The sequence below is a fragment of the Polypterus senegalus genome, chromosome 13 (assembly GCF_016835505.1).
Source record: "Polypterus senegalus isolate Bchr_013 chromosome 13, ASM1683550v1, whole genome shotgun sequence".
NCBI classification, from domain to species: Eukaryota; Metazoa; Chordata; class Cladistia; order Polypteriformes; family Polypteridae; genus Polypterus; species Polypterus senegalus.
The window spans coordinates 130,518,919-130,532,584 of NC_053166.1; the positions used below are offsets into that span (position 1 = coordinate 130,518,919).

General features: G+C 40.9%; 1 protein-coding gene across 3 annotated transcripts in view; it reads left to right on the forward strand.

Annotated features, from left to right (window-relative positions):
• Positions 1-13,666, forward strand: part of elfn1a (extracellular leucine-rich repeat and fibronectin type III domain containing 1a) — an 858,957-nt gene that overhangs the window by 477,926 nt on the left and 367,365 nt on the right. For all 3 annotated transcript variants that reach the window (XM_039774324.1, XM_039774325.1, XM_039774323.1), the window contains exon 3: positions 5,967-6,067. The gene's annotated coding sequence lies outside the window, so the exon portion shown is untranslated. The remainder of the gene's footprint in view (positions 1-5,966; positions 6,068-13,666) is intronic.

Consider the following 13,666-nt stretch of genomic DNA (forward strand, 5'->3'; position numbering starts at 1 on the left):
GTTGGAGGTGAGAAAGAGGAAAGCCTGGTGTGGTATTTTTGCTTGGAGTATTAACATGTCTCAGCAATGCTACATCCATTGGCTGGAGTTCAAATTATGTTTTATGTCTCTTTTTCTCATTTATGGTTCTTTGATTTATGTGGAGTTTGTGCACCATTCTTCATTTTTGTGTTTGTCTATGTACAGTATATAAGCTACCTTTTGTTATGCTCCATGTATTCTATAGGTGGTGCCCCAAAAGACAGGGCCACCTGCCAAACACTGCCTGGAACTGCCCTCTGCCCTGTAAATCTGAAGGGTCTTCCACAGATCCTGAATTTTCATTTTGAATGCACTAAGGAGTGGTACGCACAAGAAAGTATGTTGTGGACATGAGTTAGTAAGTGGTGCCCACCAGATTGTTTCCATGAAGAAAAAATTAAACCATGTCCCCTCAGGGGTTCCACAAATTTTTGAACCTGTACTCTTTATTTATTTATTTATTTATTTGTTTGTTTGTTTATTACCTTGATTTGGATAAACTGTATTGGGGTTAGGTTAGGGGATGAAAGCCCAAAGGCAAAAGGCTCTGGCACACTAATCCTGTTTCTAGACCTTTATTTCTAATAGCAAAATACCCGCGCTTCGCAGCGGAGAAGTAGTGTGTTAAAGAAGCAATGAAAAAGAAAAGGAAACATTTTGAAAATAACGTAACATGATTGTTAATGTAATTGTTTTGTCACTGTTGTAAGTGATGAGTGTTGTTGTCATATATATATATATATATATAAATATAAATATATATATTTACACACACACACAAACATATATATATACATATCTATACATATACACATACATATACATACACACATACATACACACACATATATACACACAAATACATATATATATATATACATACACACACACATATATAAACATATATATACATATACATACATATCTACATATATACACACACAGCTATTTCGTATCAGTGCAATACGCTGTTTGTTAAAACGGATAACTCCGCTCTTACGTGTAAGTCTGCGTGGATATTATGAACTATCAGATTTGTTCAAGTTCTATTTAAATTTTAAATAGAAGGAATTTTTATTTAGTCGACAGAAATATCTTTGGTAGGAATGGTAAAACAGACAGGAATATTATTCCTGAATAAATCAACTCAAACCTTAAACAACTTATAATATTTTGCTCTCCATAAAAATATATCCTGTCTAAATTATACAAGTTAGAAATAAAGTAAACATTAAAAGAACAAACATTCAAATTTCTTTACTCTTATGTAATTTTATATAAAAATAAACTTAGATTTTAAATATCCCAAAAGATTTTGCTCTCCATAAAAATATATCCTGTCAAAATTATACAAATTCAAATATGAACATGCTGCATAACAAAACCTAGAAATATAAATAAAATGTGTTCCTTTCAGCAATAACAAATCAAATCATTCAGTTGTCTTTGCTCATATGTCATTTTAGAGCTGGACGCCTGGCATCTTTTTTTGGCCACAGGTTCGTTTCTGTTTGGTGTGAGGTTCTGTGTTGTGGAGATTCTCAGGATGGATTGCAGGTGCTCATCAGTGAGGCACTCCTGTGTGCTGTTTTGTTAGTCTTTATCACTGAGAAGAGCTTCTCACACAGATATGTGCTACCAAACATGCACAAGGTTCGAGCCGCATGTAGACGGACTTTTTGTTCTTCAAAGTCACCAAAGCGCCGTGCAAACTCAGTGCGCTCAGTTTATCAGCAAAGTGCGATTTGGGAACACCGTAGTGACGACTTGGTTTAACATTACTTGGCAACAGGGAAAGTGGGGCAAGTGGTTGTGTCTCCCATAAAAGCAGCTCAATTGAAATCACTTTGTGATTGTGCACGGGTAAAACGTCCGCTGAAGTGTCAGATTCTTATTTAATTCTTCTGCTTTCTGTATCTTCTGCATTGCATTCAGGTCTTTCAGGTTACCCTGATGTTTTGTTCATAGTGCCGTCTTAGATTAAATTCTGTAATTACAGCCACATTAGCTCCACAAATGAGACACACGGGTTCAGTAAACATATACTCAGCCTCCCATCGGTTTTAAAGGCTCTATTTTCAGAATCAACTTTTCTCTTCAGCATCGTGTGAGCTAGCTTCGCAATAACTTGCAGCATCATAAGGTAGACTTGATTAACGCGTGTTCGGCAAGGCAGCTGAAGCGCTGCATTATGGGATCTGTAGTTTATTGTGTTACCAGCGCTTCATATACCGGGCTTTAATAACAATAATACAGTATATAAAATGATCTCGCGGGCGGATATAATTACGCCGGGCGGATGTGGCCCGCGCCCTTGAGTTTGACACATATGGACTAAATAGAACTTGAAAAGATATATTTTTTCAAATGTGATCGCGCAATTCAGATAGAGTTGACGCGACTACAGCCTGCATGCCTCAATAAGTCATCCTCCCTGCCTTACTTTTTACCGTTCATCTAATGAATACACTGAGTATGGCTTTACCAAAACAATCATTGATGGCGAATAAAGTATCCATTATTCGAGTATGTAGATCGGGTTATATATATATACATATATATATACCAGCGTATCGCAGCGAGAAGTAGTGTGTTAAAAAGCTAGAAAAGAAAAGGGAACATTTTAAAAATAACGTAACATGACTGTCAATATACAGTATTTGTTTTGTGAGTGTTACTGAGTGTTGCTGTCATCAAGGATTTGATTATCATTATTTCTTTCAATCAGGTTCGTATTTGTAGGATGTGTTGTGTTCAAGTTACATTCCGTGTTTGTCAATCGTTGTAAAGATGACAGGTTTCATTCATCGATTCGTTTCTTACTGCATCAATAAACAGCTCGTCTTCTTCTTTATCTGAGACCTGACACACTGCATGCACGGGTTTTTTTTACACTGTCTTCCTTTAGCGGGACATTGACTTTTTCCAACGTGTGCTTTGTTTCCGCAGTAGTTGGATTTATGAATATGCTTGTATGTATGAGACGCTTCATATTTTTTGCTGCCTTTTCAATTGTGTAATTCGGTTTTTGTTCAGCGCTCTTTGGAACTGTTGCTTTTATCTGTGCACTGCGTCAGTTCACGTGAGCCACTCGGTGTACATGCATCGAAGGTTCCCAGCTGTGCTGGTGCCATCTCGTGCTATGTCCATGGCTGTATTTAATGTTACCTTAGTCCTGGCACTTAAAACTTTCTCTCGCAGTTTCGCTGAGTTTGTGTCAAACACCACCCTGACCATCTCATCTTCCTCTCCATAAGCACAGTCCTTCACCCGTGAATATTTAGTGGCAGTTTGCTATTGGATTGCCGCTGACGGACGGCCTTATATGGGCAGGCACTAAATTACAAACGCCAGCGCAGCCTGTCTATGAACTTAATTTAAAGTGTAGGTTTACATCGTGCTTTGTTTCCGAAGTAGCAGAACTCATGAATATGGTTGTATATGTCACTCGCCGCTTCTTATTGTTTAGCTGCCTTCTCAATTATATAATGCATGTTTTCTTCAGCGCTTTTTTGAGGTCTTCCTGGTTTTCTATGTACTGCGTGATTACGTAGGAGGCGTGATGATGTCACACGAAACTCCGCCCCCACGGCGTTGAAGCTCATCTCCATTACAGTAAATGGAGAAAAACTGCTTCCAGTTATGACCATTACGCGTAGAATTTCGATATAAAACCTGCCCAACTTTTGTAAGGAAGCTGTAAGGAATGAACCTGCCAAATTTCAGCCTTCCACCCACACGGGAAGTTGGAGAATTAGTGATGAGTCAGTGAGTGAGTGAGTGAGTGAGTGAGTGAGTGAGTGAGTGAGTGAGGGCTTTGCCTTTTATTAGTATAGATTGCGGGTGAAGTGGTGAGAAAAAGATAGCCAATTAGAGACTAGGCCATGGAGGGCAATTTAGCCTGGACTTCGATGACATTGTAATATGTAGCAATAGTAGGGAGCAGGTTGAGGAGACTCTGGAGAGGTGGAGATATGCTTTAAAGAGGAGAGGAATGAAGGTCAGTAGGAACAAGACAGAATACATGTGTGTAAATGAGGGAGGTCACTGCAACGGTGAGGATGCAGGGAGTGGAGTTGGCGAAGGTGGATGAGTTTAAATACTTGGGTCAACAGTACAGAGTAATGGGGATTGTGGAAGAGAGGTGAAAAGGAGAGCGCAGGCAGGGTGGAATGGGTGAAGAAGAGTATCAGGAGTGATTTGTGACAGACGGGTATCAGCAAGAGTGAAAGGGAAGGTCTACAGGACGGTAGTGAGACCAGCTGTGTTATATGGTTTGGAGACGGTGGCACTGACCAGAAGGCAGGAGACAGAGCTGGGGGTGGCAGAGTTAAAGATGCTAAGATTTGCATTGGATGTGACGAGGATGGACAGGATTAGAAATCAGTACATTAGAGGTTCAGCTCAAGTTGGACGGTTGGGAGACAAAGTCAGAAAGGCGAGATTGCGTTGGTTTGGGCAGAGGAGAGATGCTGAGTATATTGTGAGAATGATGCCAAGGATAGAGCTGCCAGGGAAGAGGAAAAGAGAAAGGCCTAAGAGGAGGTTTATGGATGTGGTGAGAGAAGACATGCAGGTGATGGGTGTAATAGAACAAGATGCAGAGGACAGAATGATATGGAAGAAGATGATCTGCCGTTGCAACCCCTAACGGGAGCATCCAAAAGAAGAAGAAGATTGGGATACATCTTGTGCCTTACAAAGGATACCCAGGGAGTTAGGAGCTTGGTTTTACGTCTCATCCGACGGACAGTACCATTTTTACAGCACAGTGTTCCTGTCACTCCTCACACAGATGATAGGGTAGGTTTCCCCCTGTTGGACTCACCAATGTCTCTTTCAGCAGCAACCCAAGCTTTTCCTAAATGGTCTCCCATTCAAGCACTGGCAAGGCACTGAATATGTGTCACTTTAGGTGGATGAGCTGTTCTGAAGTAAATGTGGTATGGCTTGAAGTATTAACCACAAATTCACACCTCTGGAATGGAAGAGAACATTGAATCAACAGGTCATAACCAACACTGACAGCTGGAAAGCCTGCCAGCTCCACTCAGTGTACAAGCTGGAAATGTGACGCAGTTATGTCGGCCACTCCGGCACAGTACTTGCCAAAAAAAGGAAACTTCAAACGTTACCAAACCCACATGAGTCACTTTAGGTTTGCAGGGGTAAAGGGCATCATTGTGCAAAGCAGGAACCAACTCGGGATGGGGGTGCCAGGCCATCAGAGTCTGCATACATGAATCCAGTCAACCGTATACACATGTGCTAGGGATGTGGGAGTAACAGCAATATGGCTTGGGGGGGGGTTGGATGTGACTTTTCTGAAAATGTTTCATTTTTTTCCCCCGTTTCTCAGGAACAGCATACTGACTATCGCTGAAAAACCAGCAGCATATTAATAGCCATCTGTAATTCAACTTTACTTCTGTTTGATCAACCAGAATATATCTAATTAAAAACCTTTTCACACCGGCCATGCATTAACACACTTGTGTAGAGTTAAGCATTAAATTAACAGAAGTCACTGACAGTCAGATTTCTTCTTGAAAAAAAGCTGCCATTTCCAAAGTATATTAAAAAGAGATATCTAGTTCTGTGTTTTGTTGTCCAGGTGGCCATGGCTGTTGGTTTGCAAAATGAATGGTGCTAATTTTCTGCCTGGATTTGTGTGGTATCAATTCTTTCTTTACATATTTATTGACGTTATCATTTGCCCAGCGTTTTTTGACAATGCCATACTTTGAGGGCAGTTTGCTGTGGGTTTTCCAGGTCTTAACAAGTAACAGACCTTTCCTGCATTTATCCTATTGACTTAAGGCTTGGTGAAAGAATGAGGCGGTATTATCAGAGTTTGCAAGAATTGAGACATCGTTTCATTCCCTGAACAAAAGCATCAGGTCAATAACCATTATCTCTCTCTCTTTTGTACCTTTTTTCTTTAGAAAAAGCAAAAGAAAAAGGAAAATAATGAAGAAGAAATGCTATGAAATTGCAGGGCACAATAAAGCTACAGCCTGAAAGGACCGTGCGCTTAACTGCTCAAGTGAGTAAAAATATGGACCCAGACACTTCCTGCTTTTCTGCTGGTTGTATGAATGAGTGTAAGAATGGTGCTATTTCGCTGAAGCCTTATTAACAGCAGATATTTGCCAACATTATAACAATTTGGAATTTGTTATTTTAAGTAGAAAGTGCAGAACTGCTTTTACCTTAAAACAGTGCTTCCCAAACTCGGTCCTGGGAACCCTCCAGGGGCTGCAGGTTTCTGTTCCAACTAACTTCTGTTTTTAATTGGACTCTTGGCCTAATTAAGTGAGCTGAAATTTCCCAGTTTCTGTGTTTTGGGGTCAATGAAGAAATTACAAACGAAAGTGTGTTAATATATTTCAGTAAAAAATTAAGCAGTTATATGTGGATAATGTATTTTTTTCTTTCTTTGACTTTTTATTTATGTTCATCCTGATTTTCATTCTGCCTATCCATTATTGACTAATTAGTTGGTCTAATGCTGAAGCAGATGCAGCCTTTCATTATTCAGTGTTGTTCGCCTGGGTGTCTGCTTTGCTTGTTTTTTAATTGTAACTATTAGGATACAATGAAGGGAGCAGACTACACAGATATAAGGGGAAATTAATGGGAAAACAACAAAAAATAGTTAAGCATTTACAGCTATAGCAAAAAATAGAAATATTTCTAAATGTCTAATAATGCAAAAGTCATACTGCTGTAATTTTCTGAAAAGAATAAAAAGACCAGGTCAATAGTGAGACCAGCAATGTTATATGGGTTGGAGACGGTGGCACTGACCAGAAAGCAGGTGGCAGAGTTAAAGATGCTAAGATTTGCATTGGGGGTGACGAGGATGGATAGGATTAGAAATGAGTACATTAGAGGGTCAGCTCAAGTTGGACGGGTGGGAGACAAAGTCAGAGGGGCGAGATTACGTTGTTTTGAACATGTGCAGAGGAGAGATGCTGGGTATATTGGGAGAAGGATGCTGAGGATAGAGCTGCCAGGCAAGAGAAAAAGAGGAAGGATTAAGAGAAGGTTTACAGTATGTGGTGATGTGGTGAAAGAGGACATGCAGGTGATGGGTCAACAGAACAAGATGCAGAGGACAGAAAGATATGGAAGAAGATGATCCGCTGTGGCAACCCCTAACAGGAGCAGCCGAAAGAAGAAGATTATCACTTTTTGTGAATCTGGTTGGAACTAATACCTGCATCCATAGGGGGTCAGAATTTGGTAACCACTGCCTTAATAGAAGCTTTTACATTTAGGTGTGTTACATCTCCATGATTTTTCACAGATCACTCAAGATTCTGTTTTTCTCTTGTCTAATGCATTGTATAAAATGTATATTTAGAGTCAGTAAAGATGTCAGAACAGATTCACCTAGAAAGCATTGGGGTTTTCCAGAAACCTGGCAGACGAACCTTCCTTTAAAACACTTTAAAAGCCAGAGCAATTATTTCAATGTGCAACTGAAGTCTTCATTTATATTTACCTGACGCCTTTATCCAAGGCAGCTTACAACATTTATGTCACTATTGGTTACATTTCTTTTGGTGTTTCAATTGGTCATGTGACTTGCTTAGGGTCACACAGTGCCAGTAGTGGGATTTGAACCCACAACCTCAGGGTTTGAAATCCAGCACCTTAACCACTACATCACACTGCCTTGCAGGATTCTTTCTGCTAGACATAAACTGTAACAGGACAGGTTTAAAAAGTTCCTTGCTTTCTGCGCTATCACACCTTTAGATGGCACTTTCTGCTTTTTGTCCTTTTCTAAAGTATCCAGTAATCTGTACTGTCTACACTTTCATATGTGATCAGCAGCATGGTGGCACAGTGGTCATCATTGCTGCTTTACAGTCTCAAGTAACTGGCATTGATTGCTGTCTGTGTCGATTTCTCTCTACTTTTGTGTACTTTTTGTGCCCAAGTTAATCCAGTCATCCAAAGGAGTTCATGTGAGGCTGATGTGTGACTCTAAAGTGCCTTGGTGTGAGGGACACAATCAGCCATCAGAATGAATCTTATCAGTTAAACAGTGAATCAGACACTTAGGAGCACTGCTTGAAACATACGGATGTGTGTTTTAATGCAAAGAACGTTTTACCCAACAGTCTGTGGGAATTGGGGGCAAAAGACTTTTTGAAAAGTAGATGGACTGACAAAACTTCATGTTGTTTAATCTTCTTAGTATAAGGAATAAGAGCAAGTGTGTCCGGTGATAGACTTGTGTCACTTGCTACTGGGCCAGGCAGTGATCCCCTATTAAGTGGACTGGAATATACTGGTGCGATCAAAAACAATTGAGCCAAGACCTGAAGCAGACATTCTACAATAGAAATGCAAGTGGCTGACGATGAGCTTCTGTGAATTCAAATATGTGAGTTATGAGTTGGTTTCTGATTTCAGAACCACACCAACTTGGATGCTGAGTAATGCAGTCAGGTGTCGAGCTATCGCTGAATTTCTAACACCAGAAAAATACACTTAGTCAGCATGGACAAGGACCAGTCACCTTAATGTGCCGCCATCGGTGACAGCATGATACTTGACTATGCAGTTTGTAGCATCCATGATGACCTTATTCTGAAGTAGAAAGTAATCACTATTAACCACAAATGCTAAAAGCGTGCATCTCAAATATTTTAGCATATAAAAGCTAATCTTTAGATAGTAACAAAATCAGTACAGTACTCCTTTCAGATTCAGATCACTCACACATGCTTATATAACAAGAGCAATTTAAATGGTATGTTTTCTCAGCTGTAATTAATCTCAGTCCTCCTATTGAATCCATACAGTATATAAACTATATATGGCCAAGGCCTGCCCCGTAGGGCCACAGTAGTTGTAGGTTTTTGTTCCAACCCAAGTTCTAAATTAAATAATTCAAAATTTATGGAACCTGTTCCCTATTTTTAAGTCTTCAGTCTTCCATATCCGGTCATTCTTACATTGCAGATTGTCAGTTTCTGAGGATATTATCCAAATGATTTGTGGCTCAGAGCATGACAGAAACTCTCAATCCTTCACTTTTTTCTCTTGCGGTTGCTTCCAAATCTGCTATATAATAAAACACTAAGGTATGTGTGTCCAGTCCCACTTATGATCTGATTGGTCAGTTTGGCTTTGGTGACGTGGTCAGAAGGAAATGCAAGTGTGAGATGCACGGGGCGGTGTAAAGGTGTATGGAGCGTGCTGAGAGTGTCATCGTCGGAGACTGCAAGTGTAACATCAGATGGGAGGTGAGAAAGGCGCCTCGAAAATAAAGAAAACAGAGAACATGCTCAAGAAAGGAGCCCTGGTTAAGAGATGTCCATACACGCCAATACAGAGGAAAGGTGCTGAAAGTACATGTAGGGCAAGAGATGGCAAATATTATCTGCTAGACATTAAGCCCATTACAATAACGGGCGCTAGAACAGTAGTTCATAAACATTTGTATGAACAGTTTATATTAAATAGCAAGGAACCTTGTATGTGGCTGTAATATGCGTCACTGTATTGTGTGCCTTTAATTTTCTCTCTCAGTAATACTGGTTTGTATTTCCGTAAAATGCCTGTAATTTTGTCGGACAGTAATACAGTGGAACCTCGGTGGAACCGAAGTAATTTCCCTCATAGGATTGTATGTAAATACAATTAATCCGTTCCAGACCGTATGAACTGTATGTAAATATATATATATTTTAATATTTTAAGCACAAATATAGTTAATTATACCATTTAATGCACAGCGTAATAGTAAACTAAATGTAAAAACATTGAATAACACTAAGAAAACCTTGAACAACAGAGAAAACTAACACTGCAAGAGTTCGCGCTATAGCCTTACGACCTGCTCGCTAAAAACACCTTTTTAATGAGTTTTAAGCACAGGGAAAAAAATGAACATTTAAAAAATCCATAATCTAATAAACAACCAAGAAAAGTAACATTGCAACAATGCACACGTGTGCCTGTGTGTGTGTGTGTGTGTGTGTCTGACTCTGTCGCGGGCCTGCCTGTGTGTGTGTGTGAGTGTGTCTCTCACGCGGGCCTGCCTGCGTGTGTGAGTGTGTTTGTGTGCATGTGTGTGCGTGTGTGTCTGACTCTGTTGCGGACCTGCATGTGTGTGTGTGTGTGCGGGAGGGCGTGTCTGTCTCTGTCGCGGGCCTGCGTGCGTGTTTGTGCGTGTCTGTGTGCGTGTGCGTGTGTGTACGTGTGTGTCTGACTCTGTTGCGGACCTGCGTGTGTGTGTGTGTGTGTGCGGGAGGGCGTGTCTGTCTCTGTTGCGGGCCTGCGTGCGTGTTTGTGCGTGTCTGTCCCCCATGCGGGCCTGTCTGTGTGTGTGTGTGTGTGTGTGTGTGTGTGTGTGTGTGTCTGTCTCGGGCGGGCCTGCGTGTCTGTCTGTCTGTCTCTCGCCCACACGCACCTGTGTGTGTCTGTGTGTCTCTCTCTCTCTCTGCACACACAACGAATGCACAGGAAGAGACTGAACACGTGCCGTGCGGCCCCGCGCATGCGCACTTCACCAGAAGACACACACACACACGGACACCTGGACACACACAGGGCTTTTATTAAAGAGGATTACTGATCTTCAACAGTTACTGTGACTAGCATTTTATTAAAACAGAAACTTCGTGACAAGCACACACAGGTGGACATGTGATCCACTCGTATGGTCGGTTTCTGTGACCAATTTACATTACATTAATGAATTATTAATTGGCAGCTGTTTAGGAAAACAAGAGACAAACAAGACTAAAATAAGTTATTAAAGAGAGTTAAAAATAATATAAAGCACAAAAATGTTTCTGAAGCCATAAATCCTTCCACATGGATGATTGCATTCTAATTAAGAAATAGCGATAGAACAATTACCTGTGGCTATCTATATTTGTACACTTTACTGGATGAATTTGACATATTTGCCAATCAACCTTCACTCAATAACCCATGATGATAAAGTGGAAGCATGTTTTTTAAAAAGTGTGCAAATGTATTAAAAATGAAAAACAAATTCTCATTCACATTCAAGTATTCAGACCCTCAATTCAGTACTTTGTAGAAGTACCTCTGGCAGCAATTACAGCTTTGAGTCTTCTTGGTTAAGTTTATGCTATTCCTCCTGGCAGATCCTCTCAAGATCAATTAGATTGGATGGGAAGCGTCTATAAACTGCCATCCTCTGGTCTCTCCACAGATATTCGGTTAGGTTTAAGTCTGTGGTATGACTCAATAACAGACAAAGACTTATCCAGCAGCAACCCTACCATTGTCTTGGCTGTAAGTGTTGGGTCATTGTAGTGAATAAAATGTGAACTTTTGTCTCCATTCTGGAGCAGGTTTTCTTTAAGGACGTTTCTTTGATTGGCTGTGTTGATTGTTCTCTCAGTTCTAACCAGTCTCCCTGGTCCTGCCACTGACAAACACTGATGCCACCCCCATACTTCACCATAGGAATGGCATGTATTAGGCAAGTGATGAGAAGTGCCTGGACTATGCCAGACATATTACTTGGAGTTCTGCCCAGTGACTTAAATTTGTGTCTCGTTAGATCAGAGAATTGTTTTCCTTGTGCTTCCAGAGTCCTTAAATGCTGTTTGCCAAACTTCAAGTGGGTTGACATATGCCTTTTACTCAAGAGTGGTTTCCATCTAGCCATTGTACCATAAACAGCTGATTGATGGAGAGAAGTTGAGCAGGTTGGTTTTCCAATAGGTCACCTATTAGAGTGACCAGTGGGCTCTTGGTCACCCAATTGACCAATTCCCTTCTTGCCCAGTTACTCAGTTTAGCTAAGCAGCCAATGATAGGAAGAATCCTGGTTGTTCCAAGCTTCTTCCATTTCACAATGACTGAGACCGCTGTGCTCCTGAGAACACTTGAAGCTTTAGAAGTGGTTTGATCCCCTTGCGACTTATGCCTCACAATTTGACCATGGAGGTCCACAGAGCACTCCTTGGGCCTCATGGCTTGGCTTTTTAACTGACATGCAGTATGAATTGTGGGGCCTTCTTTACACTGGTGTGTGCCTTTCTAAACAATGCCCTATCAATTGTAATTGCCACAAGTGGACTCCCATCAAGTTCTTGACACATCCCAAGGAGAATTAAATCAAACAGAATGCACCTGACCACAATGTGGAGTAACACAGCAAAGGGTCGGAATACTTATATGAATGAGAGGTTTTCTTTTTGGATTTTTAATAAATTTGCAAATCTTTTTGAAAACATGTTTTCACTCTGGATATTTAGTGTAGATTAATGGGCAGAAATAGGAAATTGATCCATTAAAATTAAATCTACAGTAATGGGTGTAGAAAGTGAGGGGGTCTGAATACTTTCTCGATCCATTGTATAGAGAACACGTATAAAATCTAATTTATTACCCACTGTATAACCATTTAAACATTTCTGTTCATTTAAATTACATTCAATCAAATTGAATCTGCAACTTCCATTTCCTTTTAAAATAATGGCACATTTAAGTTAATGTATGTTGGCCTTTAATTTTTTTTTTCTTCAACATAGGACCCCTCTAGTAAGGTACAGGAACATATTAGGATATGAAGTTGCAATTAGATTAGAGCCTGAAATGATGTAATGAAAGCAAAGATAATTTATTCAAGCAAATTAACCTAATGAATTGTGGTTTGTGAAAGGAAGAGTTAAATTTTACAAATTAATTTAACCTAATTGATTTCAGGCAAACATAACTCTTCTTAATTCTTGCTTAGCTTGGAAGTTTAGTTTAATTTAAAATATTAATGGGGAGAAGTGCATTTTGAAGACTTATTTACAGAACTGCCACTTTAGAAACATCTAAAAAAAACATGAAATTTACGTGAGTAAAGAATTAATTTTGGATTGATGCAGCACGTGGGATATTCTCCAGGGCCTCCACCTTTCTTCAGGTATGAAAACCAGCTTTTTATGTTGATTGCATCTTTAAATCAGCCTAGTGTGATCAAGTGTAGGGTGGCATGGTAGTTGCCCTGTGTGACCGAGTATAGGGTGGCATGGTAGTTGCCCAGTGTGACCGAGTGTAGGGTGGCATGGTGGTGTCAGCCCAGTGTGATCAAGTGCAGGGTGGCATGGTGATGTCGGCACAGTGTGACCAAATGTAGGGTGGCCAGTGCAGGATTTACGTATAAGCTACACAAGCTATAGCTTAGGGCCCCCGCCTTCTTGGGGGCCCCCAAAACAATTTGTCCGAGTGAGCAAGGGCCCCATGTTTCAAATAGTTTAGGGCCTTATCAAGTCTGAATCCGGCACTGAGGGTGGCATGGTGGTATAGGCCCAGTGTGACTGAGTGTAGGGGTGGCATGGTTGTGTCGGCCCAGTGTGACCAAGTGTAGGGCAGCATGGTAGTTTCAACCTAGTGTGACCAAGTGTAGGGTGGCATGGTGATGTCGACCCAGTGTGACCGAGTGTAGGGTGGCATGGTGGTTGGCCCTGTGTGACCGAGTATAGGGTGGCATGGTGGTGTCGGCCCAGTGTGACCGAGTGAAGGATGGCATGGTGATGTCGACCCAATGTGACCAAGTGTAGGGTGGCATGGTGATGTCGTCCCAGTGTAACCGAGTGTAGGGTAGCATGGTAGTTGGCCCTGCGTGACCAAGTATAGGGTGGCATGG